This window comes from Netta rufina (assembly GCF_964035555.1).
Source record: "Netta rufina genome assembly, chromosome: 23".
Classification (NCBI taxonomy): Eukaryota; Metazoa; Chordata; class Aves; order Anseriformes; family Anatidae; genus Netta; species Netta rufina.
In genome coordinates, this window is record NC_140147.1 from 3,906,206 (window position 1) to 3,921,311 (window position 15,106).

Genomic DNA, 15,106 nt, shown 5'->3' on the forward strand with positions numbered 1-15,106 from the left:
GGCAACAATATATTTATAAATACATGTAAACACATTGAGTCTGCCCTAAAAAAATTATATTGTAAGGCCACAATATGACACCCGTAAATATGGGCAGGAAAAGCGTGGCAGAGCAATATTTGAGCGTCACCTTCACGTTAACAAAGCTAGGAGGCAGCACTGGCTGGGAAGGTGTCTCTCCTCTTCATTCCTATTAGTTTTCAGTCTGATTTTGGTGCACATGCTGCTCGTTTTTGTGCTTCCCGTGCTGCTGACATCCCACCTCGCTGCTCCCCGACTTCTGCCCTTGCGTGCCCAGCCATAATCCCAGGCAGGAGGCACCCCCAGCAGGGTGGGAGGCTGCTGCTAATAGCAGCTTACGGGGCTCAGCCGGGAGAAAGGACACATCATCTCTCTGTGATCTCCCCCAGGCTTTCAATTAATAGTATAAAATGCACAGCTTAGGTTTAAATCTCTCATTTTTTTATTTTATTTTTTTTTCCCCTCTCTGGTGATTATTCGCAAATCAGCTTTTGACCTGATTAGAGCCGAACCTACTTAAAGGAATTGCAGGGAAAGACCTTAAAAAAAAAAAAAATCCACTCTGTTAACCCGGTAAGACCAGAATCATTCAAAAAAAAAAAAAAAAAAAAAAAGAAAAACCCTTTGATGCAACAATTTGTCCCCACCCTTCGGTCTCGGTACAGTTACGGCCTCGTCACACCGTGTTCCTGCAGCGTCTGCAGCCGCACTGTGAGATTCATTGTGCTTCACCCACATTCCTGTTGCCGACCAGATAGGGGAGGTTGTTGCCGCGAGCGAGGACGGGAGGGCTGGTGGGAGAGCAAGAAGCAATCCCAGGCGTCCTTGAAGCTTCACTCTGCAAATAAGCGCTCGTTTAGCTCAATAATAATAATAATAATAATAAAATACCTTTTTGCTTTGGGTACACAGTGAAAGCTGTGCTTGAGGCAGAAGGGATTTTAAAGGATGGGGGAGGCAGCCGTGGCCTCCTGGAGACCCAAAGTCAGAGGAATGTCCCTGTTCACAGGGCATCACCTTGCAGCTGAAACGCAGGGGGGTGGTGGGAGGTTGGTGGTGTCCGTGTCCACAGCCCAGTCTGCAGAGTAAAAGAACAACAGCAGCTCCCCCAGGCCGGTGCCGGAGCCAGAAGTGATACCTGCTTTAGGGAAAACAATAATTAAATAAAAACTAACCCGAGTCCCATCACAGGGTGCTGCTTCAGGCCAGGATAACCCTCCCGGGACTGCTGGGGGACGCAGCCACCTGCACCCCTGCCCAGCCCTCGCACCCCAAATCATTGCGAGTCCCAGGGCTGTGGTTTTGGGCAAGTAACCCCGTCACCTCCAGCGAGCCGTGCTGCCCCCACCACCACGTTTACCCACTGTGGGGTGACAACAACCTGCTGGGGGGTCCTGGGCCCATTTGGGGGTCAGATGTGGGGAGAAAACCCCCCAGCACGTGGTCAGAAGGGGAGATGCAGCCCAGGATTTGGACCTTTCCCTGCCTGCTGCCGGGAGAGCACAGGGCTTTAAATAACCCCCAGCACCTCCGCCAGCAAAAACACTGCGCAACGAGCACCCCCCCACACCCCCGCAGCCTTTTTATGAGGTTATTGCGTTAAACAACTTTCTAGGAAAAAAAAAAAAAAAAAAAAAAAAAAAGCTAAAATCCAAGCCCAGATTTTTTGCTTTTCGCTCTTAATTCCCAGCCGTGGGACGGGGCGGGGGGGGGGACACGCGTGGGGCTCCATCGCCCGCTGCGGGCCGGCGACAGCAGAGGGCACTGCAGGAGCCGCCTTGGCGCAGCCCGGCCCCGAGAGGCTTCGTGGGGTGGAATCGGCCCCCCCCGGGTGTTCCCTGGGCCCCCAACCTCCCTGGGGTCTCTACCAATGTTGGGGTCCCCAGCCCTTGCCACCCAGACCACTCTCTCCACCAGCCTCCAGCATTTATTCCCTTAAAGGTCCCAATTAGCCCCAGTTAGCCCCAGCGGGTGGAATTGCCCGCACCCCCCCCAGCCCTGATTTGCTCCTCCAAGCACCTGAGTCCATCCCGCAGCACTGCCCCAGGCTATTTTTTGGGGGGTTCTGGAGGCACCACAGTGGGGGGTTCAGCCTCTATCCTTCCTCCAGCCCCCCGGGAGGTAAAACAGGGGCTGGGGGTGCGCCTTGGCACATTTTGGGCTCCTTTTGAGCCCACGAAGGTTTCCACCTCCCACCCTGTCCTGTGCCATCTTCCCCGTGGTGGGCACCCTTGTGCTTCAACCCTCAGCTCGGACACACTGAGAAATGTTGATTAAATCATTTTATTTCCAGTTCTGCTGGCCCATTTCTCCCCAGACCCCCCCTGCTGTGCCCAAAGACATGGCTGTCACCATGGGGTCTGCGGCTGCCCCATCCCCTGGGTGAAACCAGAGCCGTTTGGGAGAACCCCCGGTCCCCACCACCCCGTCACCCCTTCCCCACCGGTGCCATCTCCCCCCCAGCCCCAACCCTGGGGGTCTCCAGGCCCCCGCAGCCTGTTCCTGCTGCGAGTGGCCGCGGGGCTGCCTCCCCAACGCCCGCCTTACTGTGCTAAGCCCGTCTTGGTCCAGTTCTCCTTCCCCGCTAAGCTCCTTAAGTCACTGATCTGGTTAAACCTCGGCGATCACTTTGTTTTGCCCGGCGAGTTGACGCACCTAATTCCCCGCCGCCACACTCCCGATGCTCACCCTGCACAGAGACACAGCTGGGTGGGTTGGGGATGCTCCACACCCTGCGATATGGGGTCGATGTGATGCCTTTATGGGGTCCTGCACCCCTTGGTAGGGCTCTGGAGCCGTCCCCATCCCGGAGCTTTGGGTGGAGAAGTGCAGAAGAAAGTGGCTCACTTCGCCTCATCCCCCTCCCCGCACACCCTCCACATTTTTGGCTCTTGAGGAGGGTTTTCTGCAGTCCTTTGGGCAGTTTGTTAAAGGAATTGTTTGAGGGAAATGGGGTAATCAGCCCTGCTACGTGCAGGCTCGGGGCTGTGGTTTCTCGGGGCCTTTCTCCTTTCAGGAAGGCCGGGCAGGAGAAGGCCGTTGGGCAACAGCGGGGAGCGTCCAAGCCGTGATTTTCCAGGGTTCAAATATCTCTGCCTCCGACCCGGGCTTGGCTTAAGTGCCCCACAAGCCTCTCTCGGTGGAGCGGTGTCTCTATTTTCAGCCCTAATCCGATCACACGCCTCCGCCTGTGCCTCCACCGGCTCCTGCCCCAAGCCCGCAGGTGCTGGGCAGGCTCCGGCCCCTTCTCCGTGGGACAGAGCTGGCACTTGGAGGGTGATGCCGAGCATCCTGGCACCCCCACGGGTCCCTTTCCTACAGCTCCAGCGTTTTCCCATGCCCACAGCTTCCAAATCCGCTGCAAGCCCCGGGAAGGGCGATGGAGACAGGGCTGCACCCCAAAATAACTATACCATGCGCACGGCACGCGGCCTCAAAGGGCAGAGTGCATGGAGGGGCTGCACCTTGCTCGCCGCCCCCTGCCCCGCACACCGGGGCTGGCAGAGGTGGGAACGGGCCCCCCCATGCTCCTATACCTATATATTGAGGCCACCCCCTATAGGGAGCGGTGGGGCAGAGCTGCTCAGCGCAGCAGGCCGCCCTGCACGTTTCCTTAGGCTGTCCACGCTAATCCTCAGCGATCCGATGTGATGGGAGACCTGTAACCTGATCGCGGTTCCTTAAGGGTTTTAGAGGGATTAATTGCCAAAAGCGCTGCTTATCGCTCGTGGCGGCACGGTCACGGCCCCCCCCCAGTGCTGCCTTCCCCGGTGCTGTGACCCCCGGGGCTCTGAACCCTGTATGTTTGCGAGGAGCCCCAAAAACTGCGGTGGTGTGATCCCCAAATCCCCGAACTGGAGTCAGAGGTTTTTGGGGTTTGCCCTCCAAAAAGGAGGGAGGAGAGGCAGCGCTCTGGGGTTCGGGCTGCGAGGTGCTGGCACATCCCAGTCCCCACACGTGGGGCTTTCCGTTGCCTGCATGGCGGTCGCACCCCAATGTTGGTGCCGCAGTGCCTGGGCTTACACCGTGGCTCCGGGAGGTGGGGATTCGAGGGAAAAAGCCCCAGATTTTTCCAGATGTGGCATTTGAAGGGAGGTTAACTCCACCAGGCGGGGTGATACGGCAGAGCTACACACCGGGTGTTCTCCAGGGCTCGAGGGGTCCCAGCCTGGTGCGCATGGTGGGGGTCCCACTGCCTGGCTCCCCACGGGTACCACAGGGCAGCAGAGCCAAGCAGCTTTTCCATGCCCTGAACCTGCAGGAGGCAGGAGCCCAGAACGATAAAAGAGAGGAAAAACAACCCAAAACCCTTCCTTTCCATTCCCTTTTTTTGCACCAGGGGTGGCTGCCGTGGTGCGGGAGGGCGACGGCGCCAGGAGAAGGAACCCCGGCACCCAGCGGCACCCCTGGGCACTGAGAGCCAGCCACAGCCCCGGCTGACGCTCTTGGGCTGACGCGGGGACTATATCGGTCGGTGACAGGCAGGAAAGGAATCCGCCGAGGGAAGCCAAGCGCAGGCTCGGCGCTCCCCGCCGCCGCTCCTCTTATGGAGCGGAGCAGGAGGGCAGAGGGGCCGGGGCAGCTCCCGTTATGGAGAAGCCCTGGGGAAGCCCTGGCTCGAACGAGCTCTCCTGGGCCCCGCAGGACGCCGTGGGGACTCTGTGCTCGGGGCACGGCACCGCCTGGGGACACCGTATCCATGACTGCTGGTGTCTCCTGGAGAGGAGGAGGAGGAGGAGGAGGAAGAGCTGGCGAGCTATTCCTGACACCTGCTCGGCGCTGAGCCTCGGTGCTCGGGGACAGGCGGCCGAGGCTGCCAGCCCCATCCTGCCCGAGGTGGCACGGGCACGAGCGGGTGGCACCAGCCCTGGGTGCTGCTGGGTGCCCGGCGGGTCGGGGCAGGTGCTGGGGAACCAGCCCTTGCCTTCTGCACGGGCTCAGTTCCCAGCTCCAGCATCATTTCCAAGAAAACACTGGGCGGGTGGGAACCACGCCGTTCCCAGCACCGGTGCCACCCCGGGGGGTTTGGGGCGTGCAATGGGGTCCCCCCTCCATCAGCTGGGGCCAGGCACTCCTTGCAGCAAAGGCACAAGCTGCAAAATTATTTACACTCAGAGGAATACTGCAGGAAGGAGAAGTCCTTAGCTAGCAGCTCAGCAGCCAGGGCCGGCTCAGCACCATCACGCTCGCAGCAAGGCAGAAGGTGAACCTCCGTGTGGCAGGGGAAAGCAAGGGCTGCGGTGGCAGGAGCAGCAGCTCCGGATGGTGCCAGGCACGAGGGACTGCCCGGTGCTCGGCTGCTGTAGGCAAGCAGTCACGGGAAGGTCTTGGAGGGAATATTTCGCTTTGTGGTGTGGAGGAAGGGGAGGTTTAGGGTGGGCAGTGTGGCAGGGGGTGGCCGGTGTTGGGCAGCATTGGTGGCAAAGTGTGATGTCCCTTCCTAATCCCTCAGTGCTGCCACCACGCAGCATTGCTCACTTCGTTAGCAGACGGGTTTTGGGGTGGGTTTGGGGTCCCCTGGGGACCGCAGCTGCTTTGAGCATCTTTGGCAGAGGAGGAGACGGCCCCGCTGCAGCCCAGCTCCTCCGCGAGCCACCGGCCCCGCTGCCCAGGGCTTTTCAACACCAGCCAAGAGCGATGCCCCTTTGCTGGGGTGCAAACTAAAAGCCTCTTTGTGCAAACCCACGGAGCAGAAAAAGGTCCGAAACCTGCGCAGCTCAGCACGGGCACGGGTCAGGGCACGGCCAAACCCCCTCCCCGGCCCGGGTCCAGCTCCGTGGAGCCGCTGCCTTGCCCCGAGCTGGGGAAGCGAACGCCCCTGCTCTTTCCCACGTGTTGTTGAGCTGCTCAAATATTTGCTTTGGAAAGCGCTGCCTTGCCCCGAGCCCCGCAGCCAAGGCCGGTCCTGGCTGCTCGCAGCAGGCACCGAGGAGGAATCCTGCTCAGAGGCAGCCCCGGGGGCTGATTCGAGGGAAAAAGCAGCCCCGGGGCTGGCCCCGTGCTCCAGGCTGCTCTTCAGGACCTTCCTTGGGGTGGGACTGGGATGGGGAGATAGCAGCAGGGCCATAGGACATGGCCCCAGGGAGGGGATCTTCCTCCTCCTCCTCCTCCTCCTTCTCCTCCTCCTCCTCCTCCTCCTCCTCCTCCTTCTCCTCCTCCTCTACCTCACCAAAGCACCCACAGGGCTGGGAATACCCAAAGGAAGGACAGAGGGGGGCGGTGGGGATGCCAGTGCCCATCCCACAGCACCCCAATTGCTCAGGGCCCTCAGGTGTCCGCACCACGCTGGGGACCCCTCCAAAACCCAGCGAGACCTCAGCAGAGGGAAGGGCTGGGAATCCGCTTTGTGGAGGGATATCAGCGGGCTATCCCAACCCTTTTGGGCTATTTTCCAACCTTCCTTTGCTCTCACAGCCACGCTTCCAGCTCCCCTTGCAGCAGGAGGGCTCGCCGGTGGCTGCAGGGAGGTTTCGGAGCAGGAATTTGGGGCAGGGGCCCCTCCGCCACCGCCGGCAGCAGCGACTCCCGGCGCTCCCCAGCCCTGGCCTCCGCGCTGCCGGCCGCCGGGAGCTGGAACAGCCCTCGGTGTCTGGGACACTGCCCTTTGTTTCGGAGAATAAAGTTAGCGCTGTTACTCAGCCTGTCGCTATTCCAGCAATTCCTGCCTCCACTTCTGCTCGGCAGCGGGAAGCATTCCTGCCCGCGGCTGCCAGGAGCAACGCGCAACGGGGGGATGGAGGCGGGCAGGGGTCCCATCCCACCCCGCTCCTGGCCCCCGTGGGAATGGCTTTTATGGTTTTGGGGGCTTTGCCTTGGCCTTCTGGCTCACTGCGGTGGCTCCTCGTGGTAGAAATGTCCTGATTCTGATTTGGTTCGTGGTTGTGGCCGGGGGAAGCCTCGACACGGGGTGGTGCTGGGTTTGCATCCCCAAAGAGCCCGTTTCCAGCACGGGGCACCAGTCACTCACTGGATGCATGTAAGGGGCAGCTTTGTTGTCCCCTTGGGGGGGCAAAGCGCAACCGAGCAGCCTGCAAGCTGCAGGGTGTGCTCTCTGGGGTGATGCAAGAAAATAGGGGGAAAAATGGAGAAATTGAGGCAAGGCAAAGCCGAGCAGCTTGCCCAGAGCTTTGCTGGCTGGTCCCAGCAGAACTGGGACCCTGCCCCGCATCTCCTGTGCCCAAATCTGATCCCGATCCCTGTGCACTGCCCAGGGACACCAGTAAGGGCACCGGTAGCCCCCAGACCGGGTTTCAGACCGGCCACCTGGGGGATTTTCCCCGCATCCATCACCTGTGGGATGCAGGTAAGGAGAGTTGGAGGACGAGGGGCTGGGGGTGAGGCGTTATCGCCCAGTGCCACCATTTTCCATGGAAAGTTTTGCTGATACCACCAGCAGGGCTCTCGCAGCACGAACCATCTGGGGCCGTGTTTATTTTCCTGCCTGCTTTCTGCCCTTTCCCTTCCGATAGGTAAAGCAAACAGCCTTCCTCTCTGCCCTGCACACCCTCGCTCCGTCCCCCTGCTTTTGCCCTCGTGGAAAAAAAGGCGGTGGCATCGATAAACCTGACCCAGGGTGTGAAACAAGTCCCTGGGGCAGCTGCAGGGAGGGGTGAGGGCCATGCTCTGGGGGAGCCACTGGGGTGAAATGTAGCGGGGCTTCGTGGGGGAAGGAGGGAGAAATTTTGGGGGACAGCACCCAGTCTGCAGCAATTCCTCTTTCATTGCTGGCAGGAGGACAGAGGGACGGAGAATTCAAAGCAAAAATTGGGTTGGAAAGCAGAAAACAGCCTGCTCCTGTGGTCCGGTGGGACAGGTCCAGGGCCAGCATCCTCCTCCAGAGATCCACCCCTGTAGGGGCAGATCCAGCCCCAATGGAGAGGTTGGGGGGCTCCTCACAGCCCGTCCCAGTGGTACCCATGCCTGTATTTTGGGACACATCAAGCTGATGGTGACAGCAGAGAGGGGACCCTGCCCCGTTCTCATTTTGGGGACGCTCCAGGACAACCCCATGTGGGGCAGCCCCTCTGCTCCCCCAGCCTGGGGAGCTGCATGGCACCAACACCCCTCGTCTGCTTCGCTGCAGCTGGGGATGAAAACCTGGAGCCCGGCCCCCGCCCCCAATCCCAAAAAACCACCAAAACCCCTTCAGGAGCACCCCATCCCCGTGGCTTTCATCTGACAAGGACCCAGCGCAGAAACCCCAGGGCTCCACAGCCCGTGCCCGGGGCTCCGCGCTACAATGGTCAGCAGGGAACAAAGGGAGGTCGGGAGGCCGGGAACGTCCCTTCCCAGCCCCGGGGACATTAAACAAACCCCAGAGACCATTGTCCCTTTGTCAGCCCCGCAGGTCAGCCGGGGTTTGATCTACAGCCCGGCACGTCAGAGGGGAAAATTCCTGCTGAGGGTTTTGGAGCAAGTCCCCGCCGGCCTCATCGAGCTGCTGGGCACTGCGGACCCCCAGGCTCCCTTCCCAGCTCTTCTGAAATGGGCTCAGTGTTGCTTGTTCCCCAATTTTCCCCTTTTTTAAAAGCTTGTGGGAAGTTCTCCCTCCGTTTGGGAGCAGCGTTTGGCGCATGACCTCCAGTGCTGAGGAATGAGGGGGAACCACGGACGCGTCCACCACCTCGAAGCCTGGAAACACCCCCCCCATTTCAGTTTTTCCACTGGAAAACTGCATCTGAAAGGGCAAATTCTTTTGGCTACCACTTAGCCACTGGCCCTGACTGACCAAGCAGCCCGTTTCTGTCCTCCTACCAGCCCGGCCCACCAGAGCAGGCAGCGATATGGTCAATGAAGCCGATGAAACCCATAAAAACGTGCCCTTGGCCTTGCAGCCCATGCCAAGGGCAGCAACGAGCCCAGTATTTACGCTCGCCGTGGCTCGTGCATTTTAGAAGCCCGTCAATTGAGCCTTATAATTGCCTTATAAACCAAAGCTATTTTAATGGCGCTATCTCCCTCTCCTAGGCTCTTCTGATAACCCCGGAGTTATGTACATAAATAAGGCGAAATTGCCCTAATCTCCCGGATTGTGCACAGAGCTCTCGCCGAGAGAAAGCAGCCAGGACACAAAGGTTGCTGTAATCTTGAAATACTCGAAGAACAGGGCACGGCCAGGTGAATTTATTACCTGCTGTCAAGCTCTGCTCCAGCTGGGGCTGGCCGAGCCGCCGAGGAGAAATCCAAACAGCGCCGCTGTGAGCAAACACCGCCGCTCCTGCGGCCGCTCCTGCCGGCCCCTTATCGCTGCTGCTTTCCAGGTTTGGGGTTTTCCTGGTGCTGCGAGAGGTGAGAACCCGGAGCTCTGTGCTAGCAGCACCTCGAGGGGTTGTGAAGCCCCAGAGAGCAGCGAGGTGCCCGTGGACAGCACTGGGGAGCTAAGCGCAGCCTCTGAGCATCCCTGCTCAGAGCTGGAGCTGCTGAAAAACCCTACAAGGATGCAGCCCGTGTGCTTGTCCTGGTGTAGCCCAGCATGGGTGCAGTGGGTGCTGGAGAGCTGAGCCCCCTACGTGGGAGGGGAGAGGCTGGGACAGCCGTGTCCTTCCCTCACCCGTCCGGCACAGCTTCCCGGAGCCACGTCTGGAGAGGGGCAGATGGATATCACAAAGCGCCCAGCTCCTCATTACCTCCTTTTTTCCAGCCCATCTCCTGCGAGGGGACAATTAAAGGCGTGACACACGGCGTGGGGACTCCCCGGGCTGCCCGGGCTGGTTTGGGAGGGTGCTGCTCCCCCGGCCGTCCCCGTGCCGGATCGCTGGGCCCTGGGACAGCCACGGGCTGGTGGCAGCCACCTCCCCTCCAGCCTCGCTGGGTGGCTGGAGAGGCAACGCCTGCCAGGATGGTTCATCCCCTGGGTGCAGGACGAGCTACACGTGGCACCTCTGGCCAGAAGGAGCTGTGGGTGCTGGTGGGATGAGGCAGGAGAGGTGGCCCCAGGCTCTGCTGGGCTCCGTGTCCCTTCACGCTGCCCAAAACCTCGTGTATGGCACCCCGGGCACCCCATTCCTCTAGGAACACGGCCAGCTGAGTCAGCAATTCAGACACCCACAGGCTACAGCTGTGGTTTGGGACATCCTTTAATGCCCCCCCACTGCTAAATACCCTCTCGGTCGATATTGCAGCTTGAAATCCAGCCCTCACACGGCTGCTCCAACCTAAGCAGACTCCTCGATCCTTCCTGGAGGCTCTGCGAGGTGTACCCACAGGGGACAACTTGCGGGAACATGGGGTGGAGACCCCAGTGAGCGTCCTGCAGTGAGGGGAGAGCCGCGGTGATGAGCTCGGCGCTGTCCTGTCCCGCGGCCAAGCGATCCCTGGACGTGGCCCCGAGAGCACTGGCCCAGCCTTGCTGCACTCAGCTTATCGAGCTGGACCCGCTCCAGTCTGCAGGGCTGGGCCGGCCAAGTCCAGCCAGGGCCGGGCTCTGCTCCACGCGGGGTGAGACACAAAACGCCTCTCCCGCTGGCCTGTCCTGGTGGTGCCTCCTGTCCTTTTCTGCCCCGCCACTTCCCCGTGCCGCAGCCCCGGAGCATCCTTTTGGTTCCTGCCCAGGGCACGGCACCGAGGCAGCTCTCAGAAAGCAGTTCAGGTCATGGGCTGCAGCATGGGGAAGGTGCCAGCCCCTCTTTCTGCAGCGTGCTCCAGCCCTGCGCCCTGTCCTTGGGTGCACGGACACCCCCACACACCAGGGTGGGTCTCAACAGCTCCCTTCACCCTGTTAATCCCCCGAGACACAGCCATAAAGTGGCTCCAACCCGCACCCACCAGGCAGCCTGCGAAGGGCTGACTCCTCCATGGGGTGGGTGAGCAGTGGCACGGTGCTCTCGTGCAGTGTGAGCCCTTTGGGTGTCTCAGCATCCTCCCCGTCCTGGCAAACCCTCCAGGCAGCTGGCAGGGGAGCATCCCTGCTTGGCAAGGGACAGCCCACAGTGTGGGGTCGAGCTGTGGGGTCCTATAGGCTCAGCAGTGCCCCCAGCACAGGCTGGTCACAGCTCCATGGGGTGCAGGGGGCAGAAGCTGTCGCTGTCCCCATCGCTACCTCCCCCTCCTTCATCCCAGCCACGCTGCTTTCAGGACGTTGCGGTGCCTGTGGATGGCTCCATGGAAGAGAAACCCTGGTGCAGACCTTTATGCTTTACCCCACAGCAGCCTGGAGGTGATCTGCAGCTGCTGGCCTGCGGATAAAAGAGAGAAAAACCCCAAACAGCTTCGGTGCTCCAGCGCCAGGCAGCGGTGGGCTCACCTTGAATCCCCCTGGCCCTGCACCAAGCAGCAAGGAGGGAACAACGGGGCTAACGAGAGGCTGGATCTCCTCCATGAGAGGGTAACACCACAATCCTGGCTCTCAAAGGTTTTTGTGAGTGATGAGTGCAGGGGGGATGAGCCCGGCCTCCTCCATCCACACCAGCACCCAGGGGCCCTGCGGCTTCTCCATGCTGCGATGGGGAGATGCTGTGGGCACGGGGAGCCCGGGTGGGTGCTGGTGTTTGGAGGGGTTGGGGCTGACCTGGGGGCTGTGGGTAAGAAGCTGCCGTGTAAGAAGCAGCCCAAGAGACGGGGCTGGGTTTTGCCATGGGGTAAACCAGGCTCAGCACAGCACGGGGCACCCTCGGGGTGGGTCGGGGTCGCTCCCTGCCACACTTGGCACGGCCTGACTGGATAAAACAAGTCATCGGCACGGTGACGGTCAGGTAATCATCATTATTAGGGCTGACCCTCGGTGATGCCACCCGCCCCCGATTCCCTGGCCCTTGAGGGGAGTCGGAGGGCGCAGGTTCCCTCCCAGGGCTGGCCGTGACGTGGGAGCGCGGGGAGGGTGCGCTTACTCACGCTGCGCCCGCTGTCATGGGAGGCCTCGGCACGCCTGGGAGCTGGAACAGCTGAATCCTGCCCCAAATTAGAGCCTGGGCTTCAAAGGCTGCCTTCCCTCGGCAGCCTCGCAAAGTCCCTGAGCTGCCTGCGGTCGGAGCAGCCCTGGAGCTGCAGAGGACGCGGGCGCCGCGTTCCCGGCATCGTGTATGGGAAGAAGTTGTCTGCGTCCCTCCTGCCCTACAACCTCCCCCATTTAGGGCTCATTTTGGGCTTTCTCAGAATGGCAGCACTGCCTGGGAGCTCACCTGCTACAAGACACCCGGGCAGGCGATTTTCCTTTCCCGGGGCAGAGCTGCTCCCTGAATCCTGGCTCAGCAGCGAGAAAACCCCTCTGCTAAGGGGAATTACACCCTGGATGCTCACGCTGGCAAATTGCAGCGTTTAGGGCCGGCTCCAGCCATCCCTGCCCCAGCAGAGGAGGGGCAGGGGAAGAAACAGGCTCGACCCGTCGCGCTGACGAAGATGGAAGAGGGTGGTTAGTAAGTGGCACGTTCGCCTTACGTCCAGCCTGGAAGGAATGCAGCCAGGATCCATTAGGGGAGCAGCCGGCCCGTGAGTCACGCCGCGGCCATGCGGATTTAGCCGGGATTTCGAGACCAAGCGACCTGTAATTGCACATCAACGGAGGGATGCTTGCAGTAATCGGCCGGCCCGGCCCGGCCGCTGCGGGGAGAGGGAGGAGGGCTGGCCGGGGCGTGATGCAGCCAGCCCCTCGTTAAATTACCAGGCAAAAATGTAGGCCACACCAACGCCACGGGGAAACGCGCTGCCTGGCGCTCTCCCTTTGAAGGCAGGGTGACACTGCTCCTGCTGAAGCCGGGTTTTGATAGCGGCGAGATAAGCAGGGTAAATATGTCGTGGTGGCAGCACGGGGCAAGGATCGACCGCCCCCGGTGCTGAGCCCGGGACAGCCGGGCACGCAGGGCAAAGCCGTCCTCGTCGGGGAGCTGTTCCCATCCATCACCCAAGGGAAACGTCGCTCCTGGCCGGGACGATGTGGGAACGGCTCCTCCACTCTTGGCTACGAGACTCTGGAAAAATGATGAGAGCCTGAGGAGTAAAAGTACGTGTTCTCTCTTGCACAGCAGAGAGAGATAACACCCTGCACCTCGCCGGCACTGCTCCAGCCCAATGCCTGTCCCCAAAACCATGCTCCCACCTCTCCTCGCCCCTACCCTCTGCTATTTCTGCCTTAGGGATGAGCAGTGGCTGGGGCAGGGGGCTCACAGACCCCCCAAAATCTCAGCCCCGCTGCATCTCCCGGCTCCGTTGTGCAAGAGCTGGAGGCTGCGGATAATCTCTTTCATTCCTTTCCCAAGAAAACATGACTCGGCGAGGGCTGTCACTCATCCCCTTAATAACGCTGGATGCCAGCGGATGATTTCAATCACATCGGTCGAGTTGCTACACGCTGGCACCGGCGGCCGGGCAGGGCTGCGCCCAGGTGCTGGGTGGAGGGAAGGGGTGCTGTGCTCAGGGAGCGGGTGCTGTGCTCGCCAGCACCATCGGGTGCCACGATCTGAGCCTTGAAGGGAAGAGGAGCAGCGGGGAGGAATGGAGAGCAGCCGTGGGGATGCCCATGGTGCTTCAGGGAGCCGGGCTGCTGGCCCTGGGGCATGGGTGAGCTGCTCCGTGCTGGCTGGTGGCTCCCAAGGGAAGGGGACAGCTGAATTCCCAGCTCCAGGTTGTTCATAACAAGTCAAGGCACTGGGCCTGCTGCTCCTCCTCGCCCAACAACGCACCAAGCTGCGCTTCTCTCTCTGAGCACACCACAGACAGAAGGCACAAGAAGCAGCCTTTAAAGCGCTCCCCGCCCCCAAACCGGTGCTGAGCGAAGCTGAAATCCCATTCACAACCCTTCAGCCTAAACCAAGACCTCAGGCAGACCGCCACCAGGGCCAGCAGATAAGACACCAGGGCTCAGTGGAGCCGCGCTCCACGAATTTCTCGCCCCGAGCTGCCCTCGCTCCCTGGGGGCTCGGCTGCTCCCCGGCCCCCGGTGCCATCCCGCGGCAGCTCAGCTCCGTGCTGGCCCCGCCGCCCTCCCGGCCCGCACGTATCAATGGAGCATTTGTCTCGTGCTTGGCACCAGGCGCCGGAGCGCAAGGGTCCGTGCGCTGGCTCGCCCAAACACAGCTATAAATGGCAAGAGGAGCCGCACAGACAGGCTGTTCTCGCGGTCGGCACGCTCTCAAATAGCACGGTTAACACCCGCGCTGCCCGAGCAGCTCCTGCGGAGGAGCAGGGGCGCACAGAAGCTCCTGCGTGCCCCAAAAGAGGCTGATTACAGCCCAAAGTACGGCCCCAAGGCGGCCCTGGCACGCACCGGGATGGTGCCACCCCTGGTGCCGAGCAGAGCGGTGGCAGCTGAGGGGTTGGAACAGGATTGCAAGTGGAAGGTTTGAGATAAATTCCTCCCGTTTCACTGATTTGGGGCTTGGCCAAACCTGGCTGCAGGAGAAAGGCTGCAGGAGGCTGCCCTGCAGCTGTAAGGCCCTGCAAATAAAGCACCACACCGCAGCCCACCCCATCATACCGACCCCACCAAGGTACCCTCCATCCAGCTGCACCGCAGGGCAAGTGCCCAACTGCTCCAAGGTGCCCAGCGGGCTCCTCCACGCCCGAGCTGCTGGCCACAGCCAAGCAGAGCCCAGCCCCACCACGGGCACCGCACCAAGGGTCTAAAAATAAGGGCAGAGCCCCGAGCCCAAGGGAAACCCAGCCTGCGGGCAGCCTCAGCACACGGAGCGCCCACAGCTCCCCGGAGAGCTCCAGCAGCCAAAGGGCTCCGCGCTCCCCTTCCTTTTGAGGGAAGGGCACCAGGAGAGCAGCAGGAGCTCCTCGTGCACTCAGATCATCTCTGGTATCAGGCACAGCACCAATCCTGCCCCCTGCACAGCCCAGCTGCCTGCACAGCCCCTCTGCAGAGCACCCAGCACCCGAAACCCTCATCTCCTGCACCAGGTGCTCAGGGCGCTGGTCCGTCACCCCCTGTCCAAAGGAGGGGAAAAAAAAAAGACAGATACAGGCCGTGAGAAAAATATATGGTTTTATTTGACAATTAACAAAAGAGGGATCCAAATCTCAGCTGTAAACACGGAGAGCTCCTTTCTGACCACAACTAGTACTTTCCACCACTGTCCCTTTGTATAGCCTGATCCGCCCCAACAATGACAGCCGACGCTGTCAGGGCTTTTGCTGCTCTGCTCGGGGT